Genomic DNA, 14,865 nt, shown 5'->3' on the forward strand with positions numbered 1-14,865 from the left:
CCTTTTTAAAAACAGATTATAAGTTAAGATGGAGATGAGAGAATGTTTTCCAAGAAAAGCATATTGAGAGAGTGCGACTGTAGCTTGACTGAAGGAAGCAGTCAGGCCTGACTCTGCACACCTGCTCAGCTCTGCCCAACGTGAGGAGTTCTTCACAGCTTCAGACTCTCCAGAGCCCCAGGGCCCAGCAGCCCTAGGTTCTGGGGCCTGTTTTCAGTCTACATGACATGCAGAAGAACCAAGCCTATGAGTATAGTTAAAAATATGATGGGGCTTTCCACTGGCAAAATGCAGATATAAAAAATAACAACATACCCTTTATCCACTAATTTTATAATTCTTTTGAGACAACCTGTAAAGTTCTTTTTTTATTTTTTGGAGACCTGGTTTTATTTCTCTTTATATGCACATACATGATATTTCCCATTGCATTCTTTATGTTTACAGATAGTCTCTTTGCTCCGTTGCTTTCCAAAATCAGACGAAAATCACTTGCAGTGTTTCCAGGAATAAACAGGAGTAACAATAGAGAACAGTGGCAAATTGGACACCTGAGACAGCAGTCACATACTTAATCCTTTTCTTCTGAAGTTTGGTTATACCCTGATCAAGCTGATTAGACTTTGCAATGGCCAGTCTGTTGATTAAAAAAAAGAAAACAAAACTGTCAACACGTAGTGTACTTAGGATTTGAGAGGACTACAACATCCACAGTGTAATTTGATTAGCACACTGAGTTGAGTTAATAAGTAGGCCCAACTTTTTACACTCACTTTCTCAATAGTTATGGACCAGATAGGTTAACACATTTTGTGTTCAAGTTCCAACTTGTATTAATCACTTTCCTGTTGCTGGGATACAATGCTCGACATCCATATCTTGAAGGGGGAGGTTTATTTTGACTCTCACTTTCTGTCCCTAGTCATTTGGCTCCAATGCAGAAACCCAGTGGCAGAGGGGCTCAGCAGAGTAAGAGGTTCTCAGTACTATAGAAAGGGAGATGCATGCTTGTGGTCACACCTGAATGATCACCTCCAAGGCCCCATCTCCCACTGAACACATCAGTGGAAGAATCCACTATGAATTCAGTGCCTTTGCCTTGCAGTCACTTCCCGTGCTTGTGAGGCTGAGGGGACACACTAGGTTGAAACCATAACATAGAGCTAGATTACATCTTGTATCTCTTGGACTAACTGATCATTTTGGCATATACTACCCAAATTCAGGTAGAGGCTGGTTACAATCGCATGGTTAACCTTACTATTGCCAGTCAAATATAGCTTCAGATCATTGCTATAGAGAAAAGGGAGTTTTAGATCTATATAGACAGCTTCTGTTATGGTTTGTGTTTAGATGAGCCCCAGTGTCGCATGCAGTCACTGGTGGGGCTTTTACAGAGGTGATTCGATCTAGAGTGTATGCCACTGGGATTGATTCATGGTGCAATGGTAGGATCAAGGGCTCTAGATGCAAGGCTGTGAGTGCTCCCCACCTGAACAGTCTGAATAAGTTGCAAAGGATAAAAAGTGTTACGGTTGCCACTTATTTGCTTTGCTCTCTCCTCCTAGTTTCTCCTCTGTGATGCCAGTTACCAACTCTGCATTAGCGTCAACGGACTGTGGACTGAAACCTCCATAAACTCTGATCTAAATAAACCTTTCCTGTCATAACTTGGGGGTGTTGGGTGTTTTGTCTCAGCAAAAAGGTGAATAACAGAACTATACTAGTCATTCTGATCAAATTTATTTATTACAAGAATTACTTGATTGGGGTGATTCAGAAAGGTAGTTCAAATCTGTGTTTATGGAAAGCAAGAGGCTATCAAGAAACTCGGTGGATTGTAGGCTCCTGGCTGGGTTTTCTAACTGCTTTGAATCGTCGGCCAAAGTTGGCCATCGATCTACAGCTACCATCCACACACATTTCCATGCCAAGAGAACTGTTCTATGAGTAGTCTTTTGATTAAACAGCAAAGATTGGACTGTGGGTCCTGCTACAGAAGGCGGAGTGGAGAACCCCCAATTAGGTGGTGTGATCCAGAGGATTAGAAGAAAGAATGGCTGGTGGGTATGGCAGGACACGAAGGCGATCACAAAATGTAAGGAAGCCATGAATAAAGTGCCAAAGCTGACACAAAGTCACCACCCCACAGCAGTCACTCAGCTGCTCTTTTCTACCACAGAAGTTCAGACAGCTGAACTCACAAAACCCCAACCTTTAAAAGTTCTGAGTTATCATTTTTCTCATGACCTTTGCACACTTTATATTTTTGAGGAATTTAGAAGGTAAAAAGAAGAAAGGAATATTTATCCACGCTGTCCCCACCCCTATAATTAAACACCTTGATAGCTTTCTCCTTCTTCCCTCCAGAAGCCAGTCGTCTTGTGCCAGCATGGGCTCATCCATGTGTTCAGCAGGAGACTCAACCAGGGCTGAGCTCCCAAACCTAGAAGTCTTCCCTCTGGCTCCCTTTCATCTAGCCATGCTGGCCTACACTCCGTGCTTCCCCCTCCAGGCTTGGTTTCCAGGTTTCTAAGAATGTAGCCAGCTAATCTGATAGCCATGCTGTGCCAGTGAGCTCATGAATGGGTGCCGACGTGCAAATGGCCCCACCCTTCATTCTGTCCCAGGTGATCTGTACACTGTAGCTGTGAGACATCTCTTGGAGCTCTGAAGCTTGACTCAAATGGGAGTATGCAGCCACTGTGGAAGCCAACACAGAGCTCCTTGGGGGCATCTGTGTGTCACGCTAAATAGGCAACCACTGTGTGCAAGTAACACAAAGTCAGCTCTGTCAGCCAGCAGTGACAGCCAGAGGTAAAAGACCCAGAGCTCCAATCCAAAGTACAAACTAGGAGTTCTGGATAACTCCTGGTTCTAATGTCATTCATGAACCAGGGTAGGCCTTAGGTGACCTATGGAGGGCCCGCAATGACCCTGGCCTTCTCTGAATTGCTTCTAGCAAAGAGAAAATGCTAACACCTAAAGTGGGTCAGATCTGCTGCAGGGATTGAGATAAAATAACAAAAGCACAGGCTTGTTGTGCAAAGAATTACAGGACACATGAACCCACCCCCCAAGACACCATCTATGCCAAGCCACTCATCTCTGGCTAAGATCAAGCTTAGATGTGCCCCAAAAGGTATCTGCCTTCCCCACAATTCTAGGCTTAAAGATTTTGATTTTGGATGTTACAGCCTCAAAAACTACTGGCAGAATCACCAGTGTCTTTGCATAGCCCTGGTTGGTGGCTGAGTGACAAAGGGACAAAGTTCCCGCTGCTTCCATGACTTCTGGATCCAATTTGCACTTCAGAAATGGGGTTTATGTGGCATTTACTAAAGGCTAAAGACACCAGATAGGTAGAAAAGTAATTCGCCTTTTCCTCAATTCTTCAATTCACTTTTAGAATTTCTCTCCTCTTCCTACTTTATACCTTAAAATCCTTGTGATCTCACAACACAAACTGTCAAAGGATTTCAGCCAAAGCCCACATTCTCCATCACTTTCAGGGACAACTTGGCCTTCACCCAAGGCCCTAAATGACAAACTCAAGTCGCACAGGTAACCTCACCGCCTTTTTGCCCTTTGCAGGATTATGGCTGGATCATTTCCCATTATTTGTCCTCTTCCTAGAGATTCATACAGTTGAATTTCCTCAGTGTTTGGGGCAGATATTTTGAATTCATGTTTATCTGTGATTCACTCCCTCCTTTTCCTCTCTCACAGTTGGTTTTCCCAAGGAATTCCCTGAAGAAGACGGTTAACAACACCAACCGGAAGAGAATGCTGAACTGAGACTCAGAAACTTCTCTGTGTCTCTTTGGACAAAGGAGTCTTCTGAAATCAGGGGAAACACAGAAATCAGGAAAATATGAAGAGAAGAGAGAGGATGGCAAAGATGTGGAACATGGAAACATGGAGCATTGGAACTCCTACAGTGCTTGGAGTTCTCAGACATGGGTCTCCTGCTGCCTGAAATCAACATTTTACCTCACTTCACTTAGAACCCTAAAGCTTTACTTCATCATTTATACTATAGAATATCTGCCATTAAGACATAAGTCTCCAGATTGCTATTGATTGGTTATTTGAGAATTAAAATTTTGCTTCAGAACTAAAATTTATATTAATATTCCCAGTTTGCCATTTCTGGACCCTTTGAGACATGAACCTTATGTATGTAAGCTTTCATTTCAGGTAAAACTAATATTTTAACAAGAAACCCCTAGTGACAATATCTTAACACACTGAAATTAAACTACGAATAGTCATTTCACCTAATGAGACAGATAACTTGAGTTAGGAGGAGCCTCATAATAATAGGAATTCCTCATAAAGAACCAACCCAAAGCATGTAATGAGTATTGATTTTAGAATTCAAGTACAGTGAAGTCTTACCTACTCTGTCGCAGTAATCATTAATATATGGAGGTCATTATATCTATCCTATAAGTTTATTTTGGTGCAAAAATATTAACAGGATATCCTAGTGAAAGAATATTAATAGGATGTTCTGATTAGCGAGTGGTAGTCTGGGCAGTGGGTAAAAGCAAATGAAAATATTCCGACAATAAGAGCTGTTCATGTGTAACCTGGGATGATGCTGGGCTGACACAGTGCTCCAAGGTGTTTGACTCCTTTTACTTCATTTCTTTGAATGGATCTTTTCAGCATCTTGGTTAATAGTTTAGCAACTAGGTGCTGCCTAGGAGAATTCCACAGGCCACTTTTAGCAATACCAACTGACCAGAATCCTGTGACCATGCCTTGACTCGATGTCCTGAATCCATTAAAGGACATAAACTCTTCAATCATTTTGACTTTGGGGAGGAGTCAGAAGTTACAAGGTGCCAGGTCCTATAAATAAAATGGATGAGGATGCAGAGTAATGTTTACACAATTGTGTCTTTCCATCCACTGGCTCTTAGCAGCAGTGTTCACTGTAGTCTTTACTTGTCTTTGTTTTGAGTTGTGCTTTAACTGTTTCACTATGTACTTCAGGCTGACCTTGAGTTCACTTTATAGCCAAAGTTGAACTGAAAGTCACCGCAATCTTCCTGCCTCAGCCTCCCCAGCACTGGCATTACAGGTGTGTCCACCACACCCAGTTTGGGGGAGGGCACGTTGCACCCAGTGTTTTCGGGCCAACAGAGCATGCAGTACAGGGGATTGAACCCGGGTCCTTGTGTTTGCCAGGCAGGTGTGTAGGCCTCTGAGCTATTTTCCCAGACCTAATTCTCTATATTCTTCATCACATCTTAGAAAGTCAAAAAAAAGTGCTACCATACCAGCACTGCTTCATAAATTGGCAAGAATGATAGGATAATTGTGTTCAAAGTGAGGGGAAGGGTATTTTGAGAATAAATGGCAAGGATTCTCTTGCTGCAACGAATTTTTAAATTTGGCATTCACCATATTTCTTGTACTATCCTTGGTGCATGATAGCTATACATGGAAATCTGTCCCTAAAAGGATACTAGAAGTCATCCTAATTCCTAATCTCAAAATCTCATCCACAGAGCCCCTCAGTATACGGTAAAGAGTTTAAAGAATATGAACAACACAATAGAGGGAAATTCATGTTGGAAAGGGTCTGGTTAGAGGTCCCAGTGAATCAGACAGCACCCCGCGCAGCAGGTGATAAAGTAATTACATCATAACCTCACCTGGCCTGGGCTCATGACTTGCTTCACTTCTCTGCGCTTCCCTTTCCTACTTGACTCTGAGAGTGTATGGCAAGGTAGGGCCCCATGTTACTTCAGAGTGGAAAAGGCAAGCCAGATAGGCTGTGAGATATCATCACTATGTAAAGATATTGGTACTAAAGACAGACAAGTGTTTATGCCAACGGCTGTTGGAGAGATCCACTCTTAGGAGCCAGTTGTGGAAAGGAGAAATTTGTGGCAAGAAAAATCTTTAGCAGTGGTTAGCATCCAGTAAATACTTTAAAATCACTGATGCAAAGTCTCATTTCTTTCTTATTCACTGAAAATTCCCCTGGTAGAATAGAACAATTTTGTTTTTAGAAATACTATAATAATTCCAATGTTTCTCAAGATAACAGATTTGCCCAATTAATCAAAGGCTCCTTCTTGAGTAGAAGCTATTTACTAATGTACGTGAGATAATCCTTTCCATATAGGAGGACCTATTCATCAACATCTCTCCACTTGCTGCCTAGTTTTTCTGGCTCTTCCATAGCTCTTCACGCTGATTGCCACATAAATTTCAACCCTATTCTGGGCATCGAACCAATCTGATTGAGGCAAGAACTTCAGTAGTCTCTTCATTCTCTCTCTCAGCAGAAGGGGTAACATTTAAACACTGGTCAGTGCACAGTCAACCTGCATGCATGGGAGTCACACACTTCATCTCCACCATGTAGGCTCTCCTGGCACTGATCACCAGACACAAGTCACTGTCCTATATGGGCTCCATTTTTATCAGTAGGCTTTACCCTCCCTCCATTTGAGTTTCAGAGTGAGAGGTACCTTCTTGGGTCTCACCACTCTGCACTGCATTCACAGATCTTCACTTTTGTTTTATTTCTTATTATATACATCATTTCCAGAGAGCTACCTTTCCTAGAGTCCCCTTGGCTGTTGCAAGTTCTCGCCCCTTACAATCTCCTCTTCTTCCTAGTGTGAAGAGAAGATCTTACAGATTCCTAGCACTAATATTCTACTAAAATATTCAGCATACTTACTGGCTTTATTTTTGAACCTTTATCTCAGCTGTAACTAAACGTAGTTATCATTCTAGGCTTACCCTTCCCATCTGATTGACCCGCAGCTTTCAGGGAGCTGTTTCCCCAAAGTCTGCCCCACCTTCTTAATAAATATAGCAATGAAATTTGACCCTTTTCACACCTGTTCTGGAACAATTAATAGACATCTGAATCCTGAGATAAGAAATACTACTTTATCAGCCTTGTGTTTCACACTTTTTTAAAAAGGCTTATTCACCACTTTTAATAAGAAGCATATTTATTTGAAGTGAATAATATGCGAGTAAGTCAACACCTTATCTTGTGCACTAAGGTTAAATGAATTGAAATTTTCTCTGAGTTGTATATTTCATTTCAACTTTGCTCTCTCAAGCTTGGGGATGTTGGTTCCAGACAATCTGCAAGCACACACTGGTAGGTTTAGTGCTCAGAGCATTACCCACAGATAATAACAACTTCCAAAGAAGAATGGCTCACTAAAAGCAGAGGTTTGATTTCTTTTTATTTTGTAGCAGTCCTAAAACTAAACCCCGTGCCCCATCATGCTATGAGCTAAAATTCCCATATTCTTCTTTTGCTTTCTTCTCTAAAACATTTTATTGTTATCAATCATTGTAAAATAAAAAGCTAAGTAATTATAAAGAGAATATTGGTCCAAATGTGTACCACTCAACTCTGTTTAATTTCTTTCAGGCCATAATTCAGATTTAAAATGAGTGCTGGCAATCACAAACCTCTATGCCAAATTATTTATTTACTCATTTATAGCAGGAATCAAACTCACAAACTCAGGCTTTCCAGGCAGACACTGAGCCACTCAGCTACATCCCCAGTCCCATCAAATTACTTTCTTAAAGAAATCTTGCCCACATATCCCTGCTAACACTAAGGAACACATTTGCTGAGCTTCATGTCCTCTTTCCCTTGTGTGACTTGGTCTGTCCAGGGTATAATCAAGTCTGAAAACTGGACTTAGTCCTGTGAGCTGGTTCTGAAGCCTGGCCTTGTTACCTGCATGTTTATCATATTTGTTTCTTGAACGTTTATCTTCCTGATTCTCAGTTTTCTATCATTTCTATGATGAATTGTTTAGCTCAAATGATCTCTAATGAACCTGCCAGATCTATAATTTGAAGTTTCAGTGTTACTGTGGTTCATTTAGTTGGGAAGCTGAAATCAACAAGCTCATTGAATACATTCTGAAGAGGTGATGTAAGGAGCATCCAGGTGTTTCTCTGCTGCTTCCTGGCTAGACAGCCTTGCTGTAGAATTGCTGTAAAAAAGAGCAATAGATAAGAGGGTTGGCTCTGGATTCAGATTGCTGAGCTTTAAATCCCAGTTCTGGTAACTACTAGCTCTGCAACATTGAGCAATTTGTCTCAGCCTTGCCACTGGTTTAGATCCATGGAACTTGTGCTGAATCATTTGGAAATGAGTCTGAATGAAAGGAAACTGTTTAAAAAGCTCTGTCTGGTGTCAGGATTTAGTGTGTCATAGTGCTATATTTGGTAGGTACATTGGCATGAGTAGTTTAACTACCAAGGCACAAAGGGTGACTGTAGATTCAGACCTCAGAGTTTGGAATAAATCCATTGTCCAGGAAGCACAGTTCAAGTTAATGTTTGACTGTGACTGACTCTCCTCCTCCCACTTGAGAAGCTACCCTTCCCTTGCCCAACTTTCCTGATGCTCATATGACATTAATCAAGGCAAGTGTCAACTCCAGCTAGCAAAAAAAAAAAAAAAAGAGAGAAAGAAAGAAAGAAAGAAAGAAAGAAAGAAAGAAAGAAAGAAAGAAAGAAAGAAAGAAAGAGAAAGATAGAAAAGGGAAAAAAAGACTAAAATTCTATGCACTTGTAAAATATTCCATAGTGAAAACTGACTTACTTAAATAGACTGGTCTATCCGACCTCCTATCAGTGCCCTATTTTTTAAAGGTAATTCAAATTGTCCAGACAAGTTTGTATCTTAACTTTAGCATACTCTTTCTTTATTGCCTTCAACTCTGAATTTCACTACACCAGATATATACACAGCACCTTAAAGATCATCTCATCTAATTTATTTCCAGAGGGGACTTTCCCAGACATCCATATTTGTGCATAACTGGCACAGTGCCACACTGAGCCACTTGTATTCTTTTGTACTGGTTCACATGTAGTCTTGGTCACCAAAACAAACCCAAACCACAAGCTGCATGTGGGCAAGGAACAGCTACTTACAGAAAGTTTTCCTGCTGTTCACAGCTACCACAGGCCTGGGGCAAGAAGTGATGTATGAGCCAGAACCTGTCTTCTGGTTCAACCATTAAGTAATGAAGATGGTGAAATGACAGTTTGGTTCTAACACTGTAGTTCTCAAGGAAATAACACTTCTCAGTAGCTTTTATAGCCCTTGAACCAAGTTAAGCCCAAATATAGCATGCACTCAATGAATTTTTATTGACATGAAAAGTATGTTGTGTATATATTCTACTCTTGTAGCACCCAGAATAATGCTGAATAAGTAGATGCTCTGTGTACCTTATCTTACTTAAATACATTTAACCCTCACTAAACTGCTAAAGAGTTGGTGATACTATCAGAACTGTTTATTCAGATGAAAAACCTGAAACTCAGATATGCAACTTGACTAATATTCTAAGTCAAACATAAGCCTGTATAACTTTAAGACCAAGTATTTTTCATGTTTCAGAACAACTCTGGTGTTACAAACATTTACATTTGTTGAGAGATATGTTTTTAATCGGTATTCTAAACACCCTTGGAGATCAATGGCCTACATTTCTACTGGAGAAGAGCTTATGGCTGGTGGGTCAGATACGCACTACCAGTCCTTGGCCTTTGGAGACTGCGAGGCAGTTTGACATCTTTATGTAAGAAAACAGGATCACAAACATGACTTCCAGTAAAGCTGAGGTTTGTTGTGGAGAATTAGAGCCCAAAGTCAGCATAAACCAAAGGCATAAAGGAATCTTGCAGGGTAAATTTATTTTCTGAAAGTATAGAGTAGGACAACAGAAAAACAGTTGAGAGTCCTGTGCCAACCTTGAGAAAGAGAACTGCTGCTCATCAACTTTCTGCTTCTTGTGAGGCCTCATGATTTTGGCCTCTATTTGTCTTCCATGAGGTTGCCTTTATCCTTTTAAGAAACTCCCCTCAATTTGAATAAGTCATCCATATAGCACCTGTCTGCTCATCCTTTCATCTACATTGGCCCATGTGTGGGGATTTTAGGGGTGAGCAAGAGTCTCCATCACCCCATAGTTTTCCTCTGAGATCTTGGGCTCCTATAACATACAGTGATCTAAACCTCTCCTAGGTGCACTACAAAGGCTGTTATGGACTGAGAATGTGTCAGATCTTGCTGTAGAAGCTGAGCACTCTGAAGTCACAGCAACAATAAATCTGCCAAGGAGCTAGAAAATGAACATCTAGAAGAATGCTCCCCATGACCTTGATGCATTTCAAATAGAACCACTGTCTTGGCGGATGCTCGCAAGGAGCTGTGACCAGGAAAGCTTTCTAAAGTGAATTTCCTGTAGTGAGGGAAGCACAGCTTCCAATGTTACAGCTCAGTCACTGGCTTAAACTTCCCTTTGTAGAACAATTACATTAACTTCTTGAGGCAGCACCAGAGAAAGGGGCTAGAGTAAGGAGGTGCTTCTAAGGGAAGCTGAAGAGTGGAAGCGATCAGGAGTGGAAATGACCTTTCAACATCCTAGAGAAAGAAAACCATACCATGCCCTTCAGACCTGGTAAATTTGGCTACCTTGCAGGGAGTTATTTAAATGTCCATATCATAGTTCAATAATCAAAAGCAGTATTTTAACAGAATAAGATGACTTACTAAGGTAATGTTCCATTTGATATTTCCTGGGCACATCTTGATGATTTATCTGTTAGGGCAAGATTATATTTTTTGCAGTTCTGGAGGAGGAAACTGAGGTAGAGACAACCAAATCTGTGTTCTCAGCTTCCTCTCCCAGTTAATGTCAGAACAGAACCAAAACCCAAGTCGGTATTCTTGCTTCCTTGTTTACTTGCTTGTTTGATTAATTCATTCATTTATGTTTAAGTACTGATGTTTCTCTGGTATGTGTGTTTAGGCAAAATGGTGGTAAACACTGAAATTTTTATATAACTTCTGCTCCAAATTCATTCATCTTTGCCCATGATCCTGTCGCTGTCCTCCTGAACCTCCTCAGGATCTAACAACAAACTGGATATCAGGTGGCTAGGCAGAACCATGTGCCAATGTCCCTTCTGATGAACTGGTTCCATGTCATATTCATAATTAAATGGTTTTTGACATTAAATCAGTGCTCCAGGTCACCTGGACTCCAGGCGCAATTTTATCCAGTGAAGACAGAGCAGAGCACAGCAAAGTCTTGACCCCAAGTACTTCATAGCCTGTGCACTGGGAGAAAGTGGAAAAATGAAGTCATGCAATCTTTCCTGCTGCACCTAGGATGAGTAGGTCTGATTTCAGTGTTTTTCAATTTATTGAGCAGAGTTCTGCCTTCTAATAACTTCAGTTGATTGGAACTTATGATGTCTTCCAGGGAAAGGGTGGGTAAACTAATCCCTATTTTCCCTGATGCATTTACATTTGAGAGCAGCTTTCATAGTCTCCTCTGACTTTTTTCCAGTATGCTTTCTCCTGCTGAGACTCTCCTGTATTCTTGAATCAAAGATGAAGAGATTTCTATAGCTGTTTTCATCCTCAGAAGACTTTAAAATTCATTCTCTCCTCTCCTCTCCTCTCCTCTCCTCTCCTCTCCTCTCTTCCCCCTCCCTCCATCTCTTTCTGAAATAAAAATCTGAGGACCAGAGAGATGTGACAACCTGCCACATAAGTTTAAAACTAAGATTTCTTACTGATCTGGTTGTGCCTATCCTTTCTTTTCATTAGGCACCCTTTCTATTAATGCCACCGAACCTGAGAGGGTAGAAAATTTGCTGGGATCTTGATCCCATGGTGGAGCTTTGCACTTTGAGTTCAATCAGTAACTCTCACTGCTGACTGCGTATCAGAAGCATCTGGAGCATTTATCAAAAGTGCTAATGCTAAGTCTACTCAAGAGTGATTAAATCAGGATAGATCCCAAGCATCAGTAATTTCCCCAGTTAGTTCTGATTTACAATAAGTGCTGAGAAGCACTGCATTAGAGAACAGTACCTCATATTCCCAAAAGGTGAGAATCAATATTATATCAATATTATATTTAAAACCAAGAAGGGAAGGTGATTCGTTCTGAGCATTTGATTACACTACCTTAGTTCAATATATATATATATATATATATATATATGGTAGATTCTGCCTTGTTTTCTTTCTGCCTATATTCAGAGATAGAAACTGACATGATTTGCTCTTGTTCTGTGATTCAAACCTTGAATTTGTGTATAGGCCTAAAGGCCCCACATGCTGTAGGATGTGAGCATCCTGTGTGGATAATTTGCATAATCTCTGGTTTAGGACCTGTGGAAGAAGAAATCTCATCATAACCATCTTACAGCATGGGCGTATGGATGCCCAGAGCTCACAGAAACAGTCCAATGGGCAACAGTCAGCTGCTGCGTGGTATCAAAAGAATAGTTGTTCTCATCCTCATTTATTGACAATGTTCATGCAAAGCACAGCTCACTCCTCATAAATTTTATATTTGTTTGGAAAACTAGGTTACAGAAAAAAGATAATGTATGCAAAAGGAGAAGGAAATATACACACTAAATACACAGAACAGTGAGCCACAACGCTAAAAGAAACATCATAACTCCTACTACATTCCCTCCCCGTCATTTCTGCACCAGTGCTCAACCCACATTGCAAGCATCTCTTCTCTGATAGACCCACACATCAGTCTTAGTTCCAAGTTTGCATGGATATCTATTCCACCAGGCCACAATTTTATTAAGGCCAGACACAGTGTCTTCATTGTGTTTGTACCTCCAGTTGCTACCACAGCAGTGGATACAACACCCATGCTATGAAATAACTTGCTGGGAGACTGCGTGATATGACCCTGGTGGTTGTGCGTGATGAAATGTTTCATGTTTCATGCACATCCCCATCAAATACTCAGATCATCCCCTTTTGTTTTCTCAGTAGTCCCAGGGCCCAGGAAGTGGGTACCTTGGAGTGCCTAGCACTAATTCTAGGTGTTCTTCTTCAAGAGCTTTAGATGATGTTTCAAGGCTTAGCTCTCAGGCAATCAAACAGTGGCCTATGAGGAAATGAATTTAAAAAAAAAAAGTGTTGATTTCAAGCTAGAATTTGAGGACAGGTCCTATTGTATCATAGAAGTATTCTTTTCCTTCCTCGTTTCTTAAGCTGCATACCAAAACATGGGCTATGTAGAAGAAAGCAACCCTGGATGAGTAGTAGAGGGACATGAAATGTACTCATGATTGTCACTTTAGTGACCCAGGACATGATGGAGGTAGACATCCTTCCTTCACCTTTAAGTTCATGGAATGCCACTAGGTGATCTCCTGGGAGAACTCTCATTGCACTATCATTCTTTCCACTTGTTTATCTATTGAAGTAATTTTTAAAATAGTGTGTGTGTTCTTTATATATTTACAATACAGGAAGGCAGGCTCATATGTGCCTAGAGAAACAACTTGGGCAACAAACTTTCTGGTTCAGATGAACAGCGGTCAGCCATATGCTTGTGGGTGAAATCTTGTAATTTCTGCAACTTACTTTCTTGACCAAAGATGTAGGAAGCGGTAGGAAGTGGCCCATAGGTTATGGGCCTCTTTGGGGTTTAGTTTAGGTTCCAGAAATCTGGGAGCACAAGCAAACAGGCAAAGGTTGTCTGGTTACAGATAATGTTTGGTTTACACCGTATTTTATTTTGTATCTTGATCTCTACCTCCATCATCAGTTCATGTGCTCTGCTGATTTTTTTTCTAATTAAGCATTTTTTTCTCACTAAAAGCAACACTCTGACTTAAAGCCCAGAAGATGACCTACTGAAATGTTACTACAAAGGAAATCTCTCAGTGAGGAGTAACACAGGAAAAGCTGGTGACCAATCAGAAGAGTCCTCTGGGAAAAGAGGACAGTGAGAGCCCAAGGGGAAGAAGGAGGTGCACCATGTAGCTATTTAGACTTAAAGTGAACTCTGACCAGGTGAGAGTCTGGGGCAACCACCTACCCAATCTCTTTGTTCCACTTCATGGCCACACCCCTGTGAAAGGTGCAAGAGCAAAGGGGTTCTGTGACAGAATCCTGACCTGTAGCCAACCTGCATGTGCAGTGAAGAGAAGCTACCCCCCTCGGTCCAAATGTCCTCAAGGTGTCCGGTGAAGTGTGACAGTTCTCTCGAAATCTAAACCCTATCTCAAGCTCTTTAAGCAGACCATTTGCAAACTGTTTTGAACCCATATCTGTCCTGGGTTGTCTTGTAAGGTAGATGTGTCGCTTCCTCTACATTCTTCAGTTGCTCTGAGAAGTCCCTTTCTGCAACTCAAATACAGACACTCCGAGAGATTAAAAAAATCCCGTTTTGTTAACACTGAAGATACTCTGTCGGGTTGGTTCCTGGCACCCTGTGTCTGGAGCTGTACATCGTCGTTGTGCGTTCCTCTGTCCATTCCCTGAAGGGTCCAGTTGTCATGAACAACAGCCAAATGCACATGAGCATCTGAATGCAGATAAATCGTTCACCAACAACAACGACAACTTGCCCCCTGAAAGTGAAATGTAATTATCAGGGTAAAATTAAAAAAAAAAAAAAATTGCCCCCAGTTTGCAGAGCCTATCACGTCTCGCGTCTCCTCGCGCAGCTCCCCCAACACTGCTCCTGTTGTGTCAGACAGTGGCAGTGTTGAGCCCGAGAACCCGCGCCCAGCCCGTGGCGGTCCCCGCGGTCGCTCAGTCTCCGCGGCCGCCTTCGACTCGCAGGAGCCGCTGGGCCGCGAGGGCGCCGGGGCGGGCGGGGCGCGGGCGGCGACGAGGGTCCCCGAGCGGCCTCCACAACTGTGCGCTTCTCCCCGGCCGGCGGCTCCCGCCAACCGACCGAATTGCCCCGGGCGCGGGTGGGTGGGGGAGGGCGCTCCCGCTCCTCCGGCCCGCGCCTCCGGGCTCCAACGGGGCGGCCCGCGCGGGCGAGGCTGCTGGGC

The sequence above is a fragment of the Octodon degus genome, unplaced genomic scaffold (assembly GCF_000260255.1).
Source record: "Octodon degus isolate 3935 unplaced genomic scaffold, OctDeg1.0 scaffold00003, whole genome shotgun sequence".
Lineage (NCBI taxonomy): Eukaryota > Metazoa > Chordata > Mammalia > Rodentia > Octodontidae > Octodon > Octodon degus.